The sequence below is a fragment of the Geotrypetes seraphini genome, chromosome 1 (genome assembly GCF_902459505.1).
Source record: "Geotrypetes seraphini chromosome 1, aGeoSer1.1, whole genome shotgun sequence".
Classification (NCBI taxonomy): domain Eukaryota; kingdom Metazoa; phylum Chordata; class Amphibia; order Gymnophiona; family Dermophiidae; genus Geotrypetes; species Geotrypetes seraphini.
In genome coordinates, this window is record NC_047084.1 from 69,691,498 (window position 1) to 69,704,935 (window position 13,438).

General features: G+C 41.2%; 1 protein-coding gene across 4 annotated transcripts in view; it reads left to right on the top strand.

Moving 5' to 3' along the window:
• Nucleotides 1–4,477: 4,477 nt before the first annotated feature.
• The window catches only part of LMBRD2 (LMBR1 domain containing 2), a 132,938-nt gene continuing 123,977 nt past the window's right edge, over nt 4,478–13,438 (top strand). Inside the window, exon 1 of one of the 4 annotated variants that reach the window (XM_033932816.1) lies at nt 4,478–4,651. The gene's annotated coding sequence lies outside the window, so the exon portion shown is untranslated. Of the gene's footprint in view, nt 4,652–4,925; nt 5,104–5,418; nt 5,595–13,438 lie in introns of those variants that run through there. The other 3 variants (XM_033932826.1, XM_033932813.1, XM_033932821.1) reach the window with 3 other exon arrangements.

Sequence of the window (13,438 nt, forward strand, 5' to 3'; positions counted from 1 at the left end):
GCAAGTGAGGGCGGATCAGCTGTGGTATGCTTGTCTTCCTTCAGCAAAAAGATGGGAGGCTCTTCTAGCATCGCAGGCAGAACTAAATGAGTTGATCCATACTAGAACTTTGAGATCTCTTCAGTATTTTAAACATCACTTTAATCTTTATGGTAATAAATGTGGGAAGCTGCTCGTTAACCTGGTTCGCACTTCTGAAGGCTCCACGAGGGTGGTGCAGGTAGATGTGGGTGAGAGAGTTTTGGTGCATACTGTTTGGGAGATAGCTGAGGTGTTCCGAATTTATTATCAAGCATTGTACGCTTGGCCTTCAACTCCTGAACTGGATAGTGAGATGTACTTGGATAATGTCCCGGTGCCTCGAATCTCAGACACGCATCAGAGGTTGTTGGAAGCCTCTATCTCAGAGAGGATTAAATATGTTTGGCTATTCAGGCTAGCTAGCTTTCGAAGGCCCCAGGCCCTGAAGGGTTTCATTCTGAATTCTACAAATTGCTGCAATCTTGAGATCATCCCTATTTTGACTTCTAAGTTTAATGCCTTTGTGTAGCGAGGGTCGCTGTATTCTTTGTTGTAGGGGGCATAGATCATTGTCTTACTGAAATCTGGATGGGACTCAAATCTTCCAGGTTCCTTTTGTCCCATTTCCCTTCTAACTGGAGGCCAAACCTTTTGCCAAGGTCTTGGCCAACCGTATGGCCAGGGTCCTGCCTCACATAATGGCAGAGCTGCAAGTTGGCTTTGTCAAACATCGTACACTACCCAGGAATTTGAGGAATATATTTACCTCTTTGGAATACATGGTCTACCAGCGATTGCCTTCTCTGTTGGTCAGTTTTGACCAAATGCTTGTAGTGCAACCAACAGAGATCAGGCTCTGCGTGCTCTGATGTTAGAGGCAGATTCAGATATTGTTTTATTCTAGAGACATGGTTCAATGACTCCCATGAATGAAACAGAACCATTCTGGGCAATAATCAATTTAGGAAAGACAGAGATGGTCATCTCTGTATGCGAAAACAATATTAAAGTGGCTGAAAAGCAGGGTGCCTGGAGAAATTAAGAAGCAATATGGATTGTCTTGGACAGAGAAAATGAAGCCTTTGAGCAACAGGTGTCATCAACAGATTTCCAACACAGTACAGAAGTTGGACAAAGATCTGGTCATAGATATTAAAAAGCTGGGAATGGAAGATGCAGCTTGAAATGTCTTCTCTGCAGAACAGTGATAATAGATACTTTTCAAATTGTTCTGCTCAGACAAATGGTGACAGAACCCATGAGGCTAATTTCCAAAGCACATAGATTTACAAAGTTACATATAGTATATTATAATGGAATGTTATCAGTCTATGTGCTTTGAAAATTAGCACCCATGAAGTTAGAGGCAATGCTGGATCTAGTGCTCATAAATGGAGAAAGTATGCCTAACATCCAGTCCAAGAGGGTGCCCACCTGGGCAGTAGTAATCATCACACAATATGGTTTGATATAAGAGCTAAAGAGGTATGTAAACACACAAATAGTCCTTGATTTCAAACAAACATATCAGTAAAAGGGGGGAATACCTGAAGAAGGAGGTGACAGAATGGGCAGACATAAGAGAAGTGCAAAGACAGTGGTTGAAGAAGCTATGCAAATGGCAACAGATCTCTAAGGCCCTCTTTTACTAAACCGCGGTAGAGGTTTCTATTGCGGCCTAGGGCTCTAAATGCTCTGATGCTCATAGGAATTCTATGAGCGTCAGAGCATTTAGTGCTTCAGGCCGCGGTAGAAACCTCTACCATGGCTTAGTAAAGGGGGGGGGGGTTAAGTAAGGTAAGTAAACAAATGCAAGAGAAAAAGGAAAGTGATATGGTTTTCCAACAACTGGCTAGAAAATAGACGCAAAAGTGACTAAAAATGCAGAAGAATGCATAATAAGAAACACTGGCAGGCTTTTTCAAAGGTGCACCTTTGTATAAGGACCCGAATGAAAAGAATACCAGATAAAACTCAAAAAAGAGAAGAGAGAAATATGGCTGGCAAAAGCACAGGCAAAGAGAAAAATGTCTAGAAATGTAGAGAGGTGACAAGACATTTTCAGGTATATTAATGAAAGGAAGAAAAATAGAAATAGAATTATAAGGCTGAAAGTAGAAGTGACATGATAACTGTTACCACAGGAATTCCGCGGTTATTGTAATTTATATGGTAATTGGAACCCATTGTCAAATTTGCTCGGTATTACCGTGGTGATGATTGGCTGTTCCATGGTAGTGCCACGGGAATGGGAACTTCTGCCACATATTGCAGCAATGGGGACCCAGGGCACCCTCCCTTGACGCTGACTTAACCCCCCCCCCCCCCCCCCCGTTCCATACCTTATCATCCCTGGTGGGCTAGAGGCTTCTTTGAGCCCAACTCTTTCCTGCCCCTGCTAGAGTGCCACCAGTTCGAAGATGTTTAAAACAATGGTCAAGACTTCATGGGGCATCCTTGCAAGACTTCGGACCAGCGGCACTGTAGCAGCAGCAGGGGCAGGAAAGAATTGGTTTCTTTCCTGCTCCCAAATAAGCCACTAAACCACCAGGGATGATAAGGTATGGCACGGTGGGGTCGGGTTGGTGTCCGGGTTGCACCACAGGGGGGTATGCAGGAGAGAGAGATGGCAGGGGAGGGGAGAGATGGATAGATGGCAGGGAGGGTTGGCAGGTAGAGCAGAGGAAGGAGGGCAGGAGCATAGGAAGACTACTGGAGAGTGAGGGAGAGATATGTCAGACTGCTGGAGGGGGAGGGAAGGTGAAAGAGATGCCGGACTACTGGAGGGATAGGGATGGAGAGCAAGATGCCGGACTACTTGAGGGGGAGGGAAGGAGAGAGAGATGCTGGACTACTGGAGGGGAGGAGGAGGTAAGGGAAGGAGAAGAGAGAGATACTAGACTACAGGAAGGGGAAAGGGAAGGTGAGAGATTTGGACTACTGGAGGGGGGAGGGAAGGATAAAGAGAAGCCAGACCAGGGAAAGGAAGGAGGAGAAAGAGATTCTAGATTAAGTTAGGGGAGAGGGGGAAGAGAAGGACAGAGAGATGCCAGACCACAAAGAGAGAAGGAAGGGAAGGAGTGGAGAGAGATGTCAGACTGTGGGAAGGAGAGGAGAAAAATTTCAGACCACTAGAGGGGATGAGAGAGGGAGGAGATGGTGAGGAAGGGGAGAAAGAGGGAGGAGATGGTGCACAGGGATGCACGGGGTGGGGAAGGGAAGAGAGATGGAAACTGCTGTTTAAGAAAAGATGAATATAGGAGAGAAAAAAGAGGGATAAGATGATACAAATGGATGGAGGGAAGGGAAAAGAGAGGGAAGAGATTGTGCACATGGATAGATGGAAAGGTAAGACATAGAAAAGTAGATAGATTTGAGGAGAAAGCAGAAAAATTGAAAAAAGTTGAAAATTAAAAGTTAGTGCCAAAGATGGATGTAGAGTGGAAAGTAGAGAGTTGCAGAGGAACTGAAATCAAACCCATCCCCTCTAGTCCCCGCTGGAATCAAACCCATCCTGGCCGGTCCCTGCTGGAAATTTAATCTGTTCCCGCCCATACCCACTGGAATTGAAACCATCCCTGCACATCCCCTGCCCATAAACTTCAGAAGTAGTTATTTAATTTAATTATGCTGCTGAATTAAAGACCGGTAGAGACCTATTTACAAATAAGCAAAGACACTTTATTAATTTGAAAATATTAATTGGGAAGAATTCATACTTTGTAAGAAGGCCCTGGAAATAAAATCACCAAACAAAGGTAGGAAAATGATTTTATTTTCAATGTAGTGATTGAAATATGTCAGTTTTGAGAATATACATCTGCTGTCTATATTTTTCACTGTTCACTGCATTTCTTTCTATTTCTCTGGTGTTGTACTGCATGCAGTTGTGGTCCTGTAGTTGCACAGGGTTTATCTATTCTGCATATGTGATCAAAGCCAGGTGTTCTGGTAGGAATGAATACAGAAAAGCGTTATTGGTATCATGGCTAAGGTGACCATACATCCCGTTTTGAACGGGACCATCCTGTTTTTAGGTAGCCTGTTCATTTGTCCCCAAGCACAATTTCGGGATGCCGAAATGTCCCGTTTTCGAGGGCCCCCCTCGGCTGCCTCCTGTCCTGATGTCTTCCGGCACGGCAAAGCGTCGCGCAGCTCACTGAAATTTGGCTGTAGTTTTTACCTCAGTGTCATGCCCTGCAGTTTGAAGTAGTTTATGTGTTCCCTGTTTCCTTGATTTGATTATTTTTATAATTCCTTAGATGTTCTTTCATACTGATTTGTGGTATATTAAGTAGTGCTTAGGGAAGTGGGTAATGCTTAAGAGTCGGGGGGGGGGGGCCTTCCTGTCCTATTTTAAGGGGGGAAAATGGTCACGTTAATCACGGCCCAAAGTAGGAACATATTTGTCGGCTCCCCTTTTGGACCCCCAAACGGCCCTCGCTTAAAAATGAGCGAAAACCAAAGTCCTAAAGGCTTAAGAAGATAAAATACGGTGCTATGGACTAGATTTGTAGTGAGAAATAGGGAGGAAGTAAAGAATAGAAGTTAGGCATTTTAGTAATTCAGGACTTCTTTCAAATTTGACTTGCATAAGGAATTAAAGGGTTGGAGGATAAATTTGCACGAGGTAAATATTCATGTTGAGACCCAGAATATGCAAATACTGTACATCTCATGTGTAGATATTCTGAAAACTCGATTACTTGTTGAAGTCACCAGGATAAGTTTGAAAAGCCCTGCTTGCAGTTCAGCTGTTGATTCAGCAAAAGAAACCCCTCTAGAGTACTTTAAGTTAAATTTTACATTTGCCTTTGAAAGAGTCTATTCCTGCTCCAGCACCTTTGCAGAAATCTACAATGAATCAATAAACTCCCATCCCCATAAGTCTTTGCTTTCTTTTCCGTTCCGCTCTCGCACTGCCAGCGTCAGCTTGCGGAAGCAGAGCGGAAGTGATATGCTGGAGGCTTACCCTCTGTATTGGCACCGGTGTGGAGAAACGTTTTGGTGGTCACTGCGTTACTGAATCTTTTGAGGCCGTTTTGTCTGTGGCAGGAACCGGCTGATCCAGATTATGGCCGGGTAAGTGAGCAGCTTGCGTCCTGGGTATTGATTGGGAGAGCTGCAGAGAGAAAGAGAAGGAAATGCTCCCGGGAGTCGGCTTATGCATTATGGGGAGCTGGGAGAAGGAGGAAAGATGTGACAGACGAACAAGGAGAAGGAGCGATTAAGAGGGAGACCAAGGAGAAGCGGGAGAGAGGGATATAGTAGGAAGACGACTAGAGAGAGACGAGGAGTATAAGGGGGTGAACTAAGGTTAGAGAAGGTTTGCGGGTGAATAGTTAAATGATAACGTGAGGAAGAGAGAAGAGTAGGGCAGGATAGAGAGCTGAGGGATGAGGCAGGCGGAGGAAGCTACAAGGAGGCATAGATGGGACAAAAAGATAAAGTGAAGATACGTGACCCTCACTGGACACGTATGATGAAGAGAAACGTGTTGTTGTCATGGATGCAACAAGTGATGTGATGGTGGCTGGTTTCTGTCTACGCTAAACATGTTCTTAACTGTCTTGGTAATGAATCTGAGTCACTCAATTATGGACTTAAATGGGCTTGACTTGTTTGTTTTTACCTTTTTGCTGTTTAGAACTGAGGATACCAGAAGTTTGTGAAATGTTATCATGTCTACTGGTGTATGGTACTTGAACATGGTTAGAGTAATATCTGTATTTTAGCTGTTTTGTGTTCTGAAGATTAGCATATCGAATGGTGAATTGGAAGAGTATCTCTGTTTTTTGCATGAAAAAATTACCCATCTGCGGGCCCCCCTGAAATGTCCAACTTTTGGCTCAAACATTTAACATCTATCCACCAGGATTTGACAAATTGCAGAAATCAATTGTCCAGATGGCCAGAATTAATACCATAATGGTTAATAACTGAACATTTCTTTTGTGAAAGGGAGACCTAATTAATATCACCCCTCCATAATTACCACTCAATAGCTTGTCTACCTAAGGCTCCCTTTTATCAAACTGTGTTAGGGATTTTATTGTGAGTTGCAGCAGTAAAAGCTCTGATGCTCAGGGTTTATATGAGTGTCGGAGCTTTTACCACAGTAGCCTGCGATAAGAAAAACCCTAATGCAGCTTGATAAAAGGGGGCCTAATTTTTTTAAAGCTGTTTAATAGAAGGTCCATAAGAGAAGCATATGGAAGCAAATACCAGATAATGTTGAGTAAAGATATGACTACCTATAAGAAAAATAGTATGGGTTGATAAGAGATCTTCTAATATCATCTCACACTCTTGGCTAATACATTGCCTTGAAATGTATAGAGTACATTTTAAACTGATTGAGTACTTGAAGTCCATAATGAAAATATGGCAAATTATACTTTGTTTGAATTATGATGAACAGTTTGTCAGTCCTAATTTCAAGGTCCAGCAAAGAATATTCTAAGGAGAATCCTATAATCACTTTTGTTAAGTCTGGCATTAAATCCATTCATTACTGTTGTGAACTAATAGAGCTGTGGATTTATCTTGTTTAATTCCAGAAATGATCCCACCAGATAACATCAGACTTACTGTAGTGTACATGGATGATTTGAGGCTATATAACTCCCATAACATAAAAATCCATTTCTAGACTGCAAATACCAAAAAATTCTATGCGGTTTACAAAAGTTTAGCTAATAATACATAATGAGAATTGAATAATCAAGGGCCAAGAAACTTCAAAGATAAAAATGTTTTCAAGTGTCTCCTAATCTGTAAATAAGATGTAGACATAGATAACAACCATTTAAAATCTTTATCCCAAAATGCTGCCTGGAAGGAGATATCTTTTAAATCTACAACCCTTGACCAGTGAAAAAATGAAAAAAGCTTTAGTACTTTGAGGGCAGTGTTGACGAGAGTGACAAAACAGTTCATTCTATCAAATAGAATGTAGCTTGGCCTAACGCTACTTTATAATAAATGCAACCCAGCTTTAAATTTAAAAGTAAATTGTAGAGTTTTCTCTTCAAAGACGCATTTGAAAATTAGTTATTTTAGTCAATTTTAATTCGACTCTATCATTTTATTGAAGCTTTTTAACTTTACCCTCCCTATGTTTTTTTCCTTAAATGTCTTGCTTTCTATCAAATAATTTGTAGTTCTACTCCTTTTTCCTTCTGTGTTTAGTATTGTCGAGTTTGTTAATTACCCTGCAAGACTCTGTTTTTGTAATGCACTGTTTTGTCTCCCCAACATTGTATTTTAATATGTACATTGCTTAGAATTAAAATTAAGCGATTAATCAAATTTATTATTAAACTTGACCCACGCCTCTACAGGCAACCAATGAAGTTCTTGATAGTCGTGAGTTATATAATCATACTTTTTCGGACCATAAATAACATTTTTTTCTATCAGTTAAATGTGTAAAGACAACATTCCTCAATGATAAAATATGGAAAACTGAGAACATCTGTCTGAGTAGGAAAGTGTATATAAATATTTAGGAGTAAAAGAAGGTGCAGCAATCCAAGCACAAATTATTGAGAGAAAAGATCAGTTTACAGAAGACTGAAACTACATTGAAGAATGCTCTGGAGTAAGATAAGAGCTATCAGTTAACTTGCAATCACTGTTTCCCCATATATCTTAGGAATTATAAAATAAAGATCTTGAAAATTGGATGTGAGAACAGGAAAACCCTCTCTAGCTACTAGGTAATCTCTAAAAACCAATGTATACTATGTATTCCATGTTTGTTATGGACCTTATCAAAATAGATTACAGATATAGAGCTATGATTATAAGCTGGTGGGCATACAGTAGTTCAACAGCATTAGTAGACTCAATATTCAAGTGCTGAGATGTGAAAGAAAACAGCTAGAATCAGTCTCCATCTTTAAACCTGAACAAGAATTCTGGTTATTGAAAGGAATGAATGAAAGTTCACCAGCATATGAAGGGAAAGGAGCAACAGAATTTTTTAAAACAAGAGAAAAAACTCTTTAAGATAGTGGTTCTTAAACCTGTCCTAGTGGGCCCTTGGCCAGTCAGGTTTTCAGGATATCTCTAATGAATATGCATGAGGCAGAGGCAGATTTGCCTGTCTGTCACCTATATTATATGCAAATCTGCCTCTGCCTCATGCATATTCATTAAGGATATCTTGAAAACCCGACTGGTTGAGGGTCACCCAGAGCTGCTTTAAGGAGTTGGACAAGCAAGCAAGGAAACTGGCTAAAACATAAATAGATGAAAACCTGACAAAGAATGATTAAGAAGAACTACATTTTTAAAGATGAGAGATTGATTAATGCATAGTATGGTGGACTATGAATAAGAAAGGCTCAATAAGGTAGCATCTAAAATAATAAAACGCTAGCCGCGCATGCGCACTCAACTGCGTGCTTCTGTGATCCCTGTTCCGTGAGATGTAGGTCTGTGGCTTTGCAGGAGTGCGCATGCGCGAGTCCCCACCCTTACTTAAGTTTCCAGCACCTACCACTTGCCGCTAGCGCTGGACTTCCTGCTCTCCGTGTCGGCTCCTTTCACCCTACCTCGGACTTAAACTGCTGTTGTGAGACATGTTAGGCGGGGATCGACAGAGGAGCCGCGGCACCTTTTCAAACCCTCCCCAGCACTGCCGCCATCGTTGCTAAGTTTTTAAAGACCAGAAAAGCCATCGGCCGTGAAGTATGCAGGTGGCATACTTCACGGCCGATGGCTTTTCAAACCGCCCCCCCCCCCAGCACCGCGCCATCATTGGTAAGTTTTTTTTTGTTGTTTTTTTTTAAAAACCTGGTAGTCCAGCGGTATCCCTACCTCGCTCTCACGGCTGCCAACGCTGGAGGGAGCTTTGTTGTTAAGGCCTGGCTTCTTCGGGCAGCAGCAGCATTTAAACTTCGCTGCTGTTGCCGACTTCAGGCCTTACTCTCTGGCGGGTCCTGCCTACTTCCTGTTTTCATGAAGACAGGACCGGCCAGAGAGGAAGACCTGAAGCCTGGAAACATCAATGAATTATGAATGCTGCTGCTGCTCGATGAAGTTCAAGGAGGAAAGGGAGCAGAGGGGGAGAGAATGGCTTAGAGGGAAGAAGACATGGCAGGGCATGCAGGGAAGGAGGAAGGTATGCCACACCAAGTGAAAAGGAAGGGGGAAAGGTAGGAGGAGATGCCTTATGGAACAGACAGAGAGAGAAGGCGGACACTGGATGGAAAGAGAATGGAAGGGAAAGAGGGCAGTGAATGGAAGGGAAAAAACAAGAGGGTGAACAGTAGATAAAAGGGGTGAGAGAGGGAGACAGACACTGAATGGAAGTGTGGGGAAGAGGAGGGACAGCCGCTGAATGGAAGTCTGAGGGACAGGGGGAGCAGACATTGGAAAGAAGTGGGGAGAGAAAGAAAGACAGATAGTGGGAGGGAGGGAGACAGAAAGGAAAGAAAAAAGAGACAGGGGCAGGGAGAGAGACAGAAAGAAAGAAAGACAGCGGCAGAGAGAGACAGAAATAAAGAAAGACAGACAAACATATATTCTAGCACCCGTTAATGTAACGGGCTTAAAGACTAGTGTATTATATTTGCATAACTTCCAGTGGATTACATGGCTTTGCCAGAAAAAAACACTGGAATCAAGAATGACAGAATAGTGGAAAATGAAGAAGCTGTGATTATCTGATAAAAAGGTTGATGCAAAAAAACTTAATTCCTAAGTGACTATTATGTATAGACAAAGAAGACCCTCAAACACCAACACAGAGACAGAAAATGTGGAAAATACAGTAGTAATCTCAATTGCATTGGGTGCCACTTTTCCTGATAAAATTCCAAGCATATCTTGATATGATGCCTGTGTATATTATACTTTATGAATTGCAAAAGGAGGCTCTGTTTGGAACAATGCAAATGTCAAATTGAATATTAGCAGTGAATCTGAGAGATTACGATCATCTCCAACATAGCCTAGCATAGGATGAGATTCATTCCTATACTGGTATGTGCAAAATTAACCCATTTGGAGACATTACTCCTAGAGAAACCTTATCTATGAGGTGGGTGCTGAAAAGTTCTCAGGCTAACCAACCACCTAACTTCCTAAATTCTGAGTGTTATTTTGTCACTGTAGCTGAAAAGAGTGTTATCTTATTTTATTAAGTGCCAATCTACAGAAACTAAATTCTATGTTTTGACATTGTTTCAGATCATCAATTGAATCACATCCATGTCAATCTCTTCTTGGTTGGGCTGAGAATGTTTCAGCAATCCCTCGAATATATTCTCTAAACAGAATGATCTGATGAATGAGCTTTGCTTTGCACTGCAGTGAAGTAGTCTAGATTTCAGGTCCAAAATTTAGTTTCTGCTCTTTCCACTAGGAGGGTTGTGGGAGAAGCACAGACAGCACTGATCTAAGGAGGGAATTCCACCTTTCTTATTCAACAGGGGGATTCATCATGTACAATTGCAGAGCTCTAAATGACTCCCGCACCCCTACTGATGGCTGAATGTTAGAAGGGTAGAGGGGGGAATTAAGGGGTAGCTCAGTAAGGGGCCCTTTTACTAAGCTGTGGTGCTAATGCATGCTTACTGTGGGGTGAGCTCGGGCATCCCACAGTAATTTTTGCATGTGTGCACACTACCCGTGGGTGGGTCAGGGAGTGGAGTGTAGGCATGTACTGCACTAATCAGTTAGCATAGCTACGTTGCCACATACAAATTCATTTGATGCATGGGTCTTTATCATCTACAAAATAAGTTTTGGTAAGTGCTCATGCTCTAATGATTAAATTAGCACATGAGCATTAATGCTGGAAATAGAAAAACTGAACGTTTTTACCTTCACGGTAAAAATAGTCTTAGCACATACTTATGCATGTCATTCCTACATGCTAAGTCTAATAAACACTTTCACAAAAAAGATATACAATGTCTGATGGATACCAACAGCACAGTTCAGGCTTAATCACAGTATGCAATTTGAAAAAAAAAAACAGAGGGAAAAGCCTCAGACTGAGGACCTTCCATCGCCACAAAAGGTGGTTAGGCGTTAACCTCACTGGCAAAAAACCTCTATTTCATTGCAGAGGGATAAAAGCCTTATACAGTGCTGTTTATGCTATTTGTGCTTAAAGATAGAAGAAAAAGATCACTTTCCACTTATCTTCTGTTTGATCGGTACACAAGTCTGCTGCCTCAGGATGTAACGTATCCGATCGAACTGGAACCAAAATAAAACAAGAACCGTGTGATTAAACTGGACCAGTGCACATCTTCGAAAAATTAGACTAATAACCAGCATGACATACCTTTAAATGGGATGCCAAAACGCATCTCCGCATCAAAGGCCACATTTTACTGCAGCAAAGTAAAAAGGCCCCTAATTGAGGTAGGTTTTAAATGATTTGTACAGAGGTTCCTAACCTGTGGTCTGTGGAAAGAAAAACAAATTTTCATGTTTTAAAAAGCTAAATGAGCAAGGTACAGATGCTTCTGTAAAGGCAGGATAAGCAGTGGCTACAGGGGATGGAAAAAGCAGTAGCTGTGGGAATGTGATCAGAGGTAGCTGCACAGGAGAGAGAGAGAGAGAAACTGGTGGAGACACTAGGGGAATGGGAAATAGAGTGCTAAAGGAGACGGGTTTGGTGCTGAGGGAAAGGAGTCCAGCAAGAATGGTGGGAATATCCTTTTAGAGCTTAATAAAGGGTCCATACAAGGAAATAAAATTGGGAACCTTGGATATAGAAGACCAAAACAGGAAGAAGCTGTCCTTTAAATCTCTATGGGCTTCGGGGCCATTAGCGCAGCGCAGCCTCTAGCGCAGTTTTGTAAAAGAGGCTGTAAGTGAGAGTTCACATAACTAAACAACCCAAAATACTCTTATGCCTCAACTCATAATAATCAATTGATAAACAATTGCTAAGTGCCTCTGTACTTGTTCAAAATCAAAGAAAAAGTCTTAGTTTATGGTGAGCCAAATACAGTAACTGTCTCTACCAGTTAAGTATCATAGACATAAAAAACTTGTTTATACTGGTAAAATCATTTATTGTAGGTTTGACTATTTGAAGGTTCAATGGCTCTGAGGAAGTGATGTTTATGCCACAAAACGATCGTTGGCTGTATAAAGTGGAACCTCTTTGTTGCTTACAACAGAAGATTATAGTATATTTGTTTTCCTCGCGGTGCTTATGCGTACTATTCATTCAATCACAATGACAAAAGTTTTAATGCCTATGATGCTTAGCTAGTAGAAAGCCAAGACAAAAAAAATCCACCAAGCAGTTCCACAGCAAAATAGAGAAATCAAAGAACAAAAGAAACTGTGGCGGCAATGATCTTGATGTAAAAGTTTAATAAGAGTCTTCACAAATAAAAGCGATGCAGCCAAATGTTGAATCCGTATAACAATCTATGTCTGACCTAGTGATCCAAAAGCAAATAATAATAGATATAAATACCCCACTATTCAGTTGCGATGTCCAAAGGCTGATTAGTTTAATAACTTAGGTTTTAAGAGTTACGGTAATGGGGTGAAAAAAGGCTCAGAATCTGGAGCCGTTTACGCAGTCTGGGTTCAAAACGTGATCGAGCACAGAGCAGACTCGGGAAGTGAAACCTGTAGCAGCACAACCAGAAAAAAAGAGAGCTGCAAAATACTTGCCCTGATGTAGCAGGATTGAGAGAATCTGCAAATGCCTGGCCGCATCAGAACTAATGCAGCAGTGAAGGAACCAGAATATCACAGAGATAAGGATCATAATGTTAGAAGATCTACAAAACAGCTAATTTAAGATAAAAGGATGATCGGACAAGAAGAACTCAAGCTAAGATAAGCCCTGTTGATTTTTCTGATATGAAAAATAGACAAGTGTTGAAACTGAGATGAACTGCTGGTAATTGTGAGTTGTGATTTCACTTGAGGCTGAAATAAGAGGGATTTGGGATTGGTATAAAAGTGATATGTTATTGAACTAAGAGTGTAAAAAAGAGAAAAAAATAAGGAAAACCGAATATACATAAAAAGAGAAAAAAAGTAGATAAAGGGGTTTTGTTTTTTTTTGCCTATGACTTTATTAGGAGCAAAGTGAGCGATCACATTTTGAACCCAGACTGCGTAAACGGCTTCAGAGTCTGAGGCTTTTTTTTCACCCTATTAACTCTTAAAACAGAAGTTATTAAACTAATCGGCCTTGGGACATCGCAACTGAGTAGTGAGGTATTTGAATCTGTATAATACACAAAAAAAAAAAAAATGTGAAACGGGTTCATACCACATTGTTTCTGTGTGTTATACGGATTTAACATTTGCCTTCATCACTTATTTGTGAAGACTTTTATTAAACTTTTACATCAAGATCATCACCTCCACAGTTTCTTTTGTTCTTTGCTTAACTAGTAGAGTCATATTTATTTGGCTC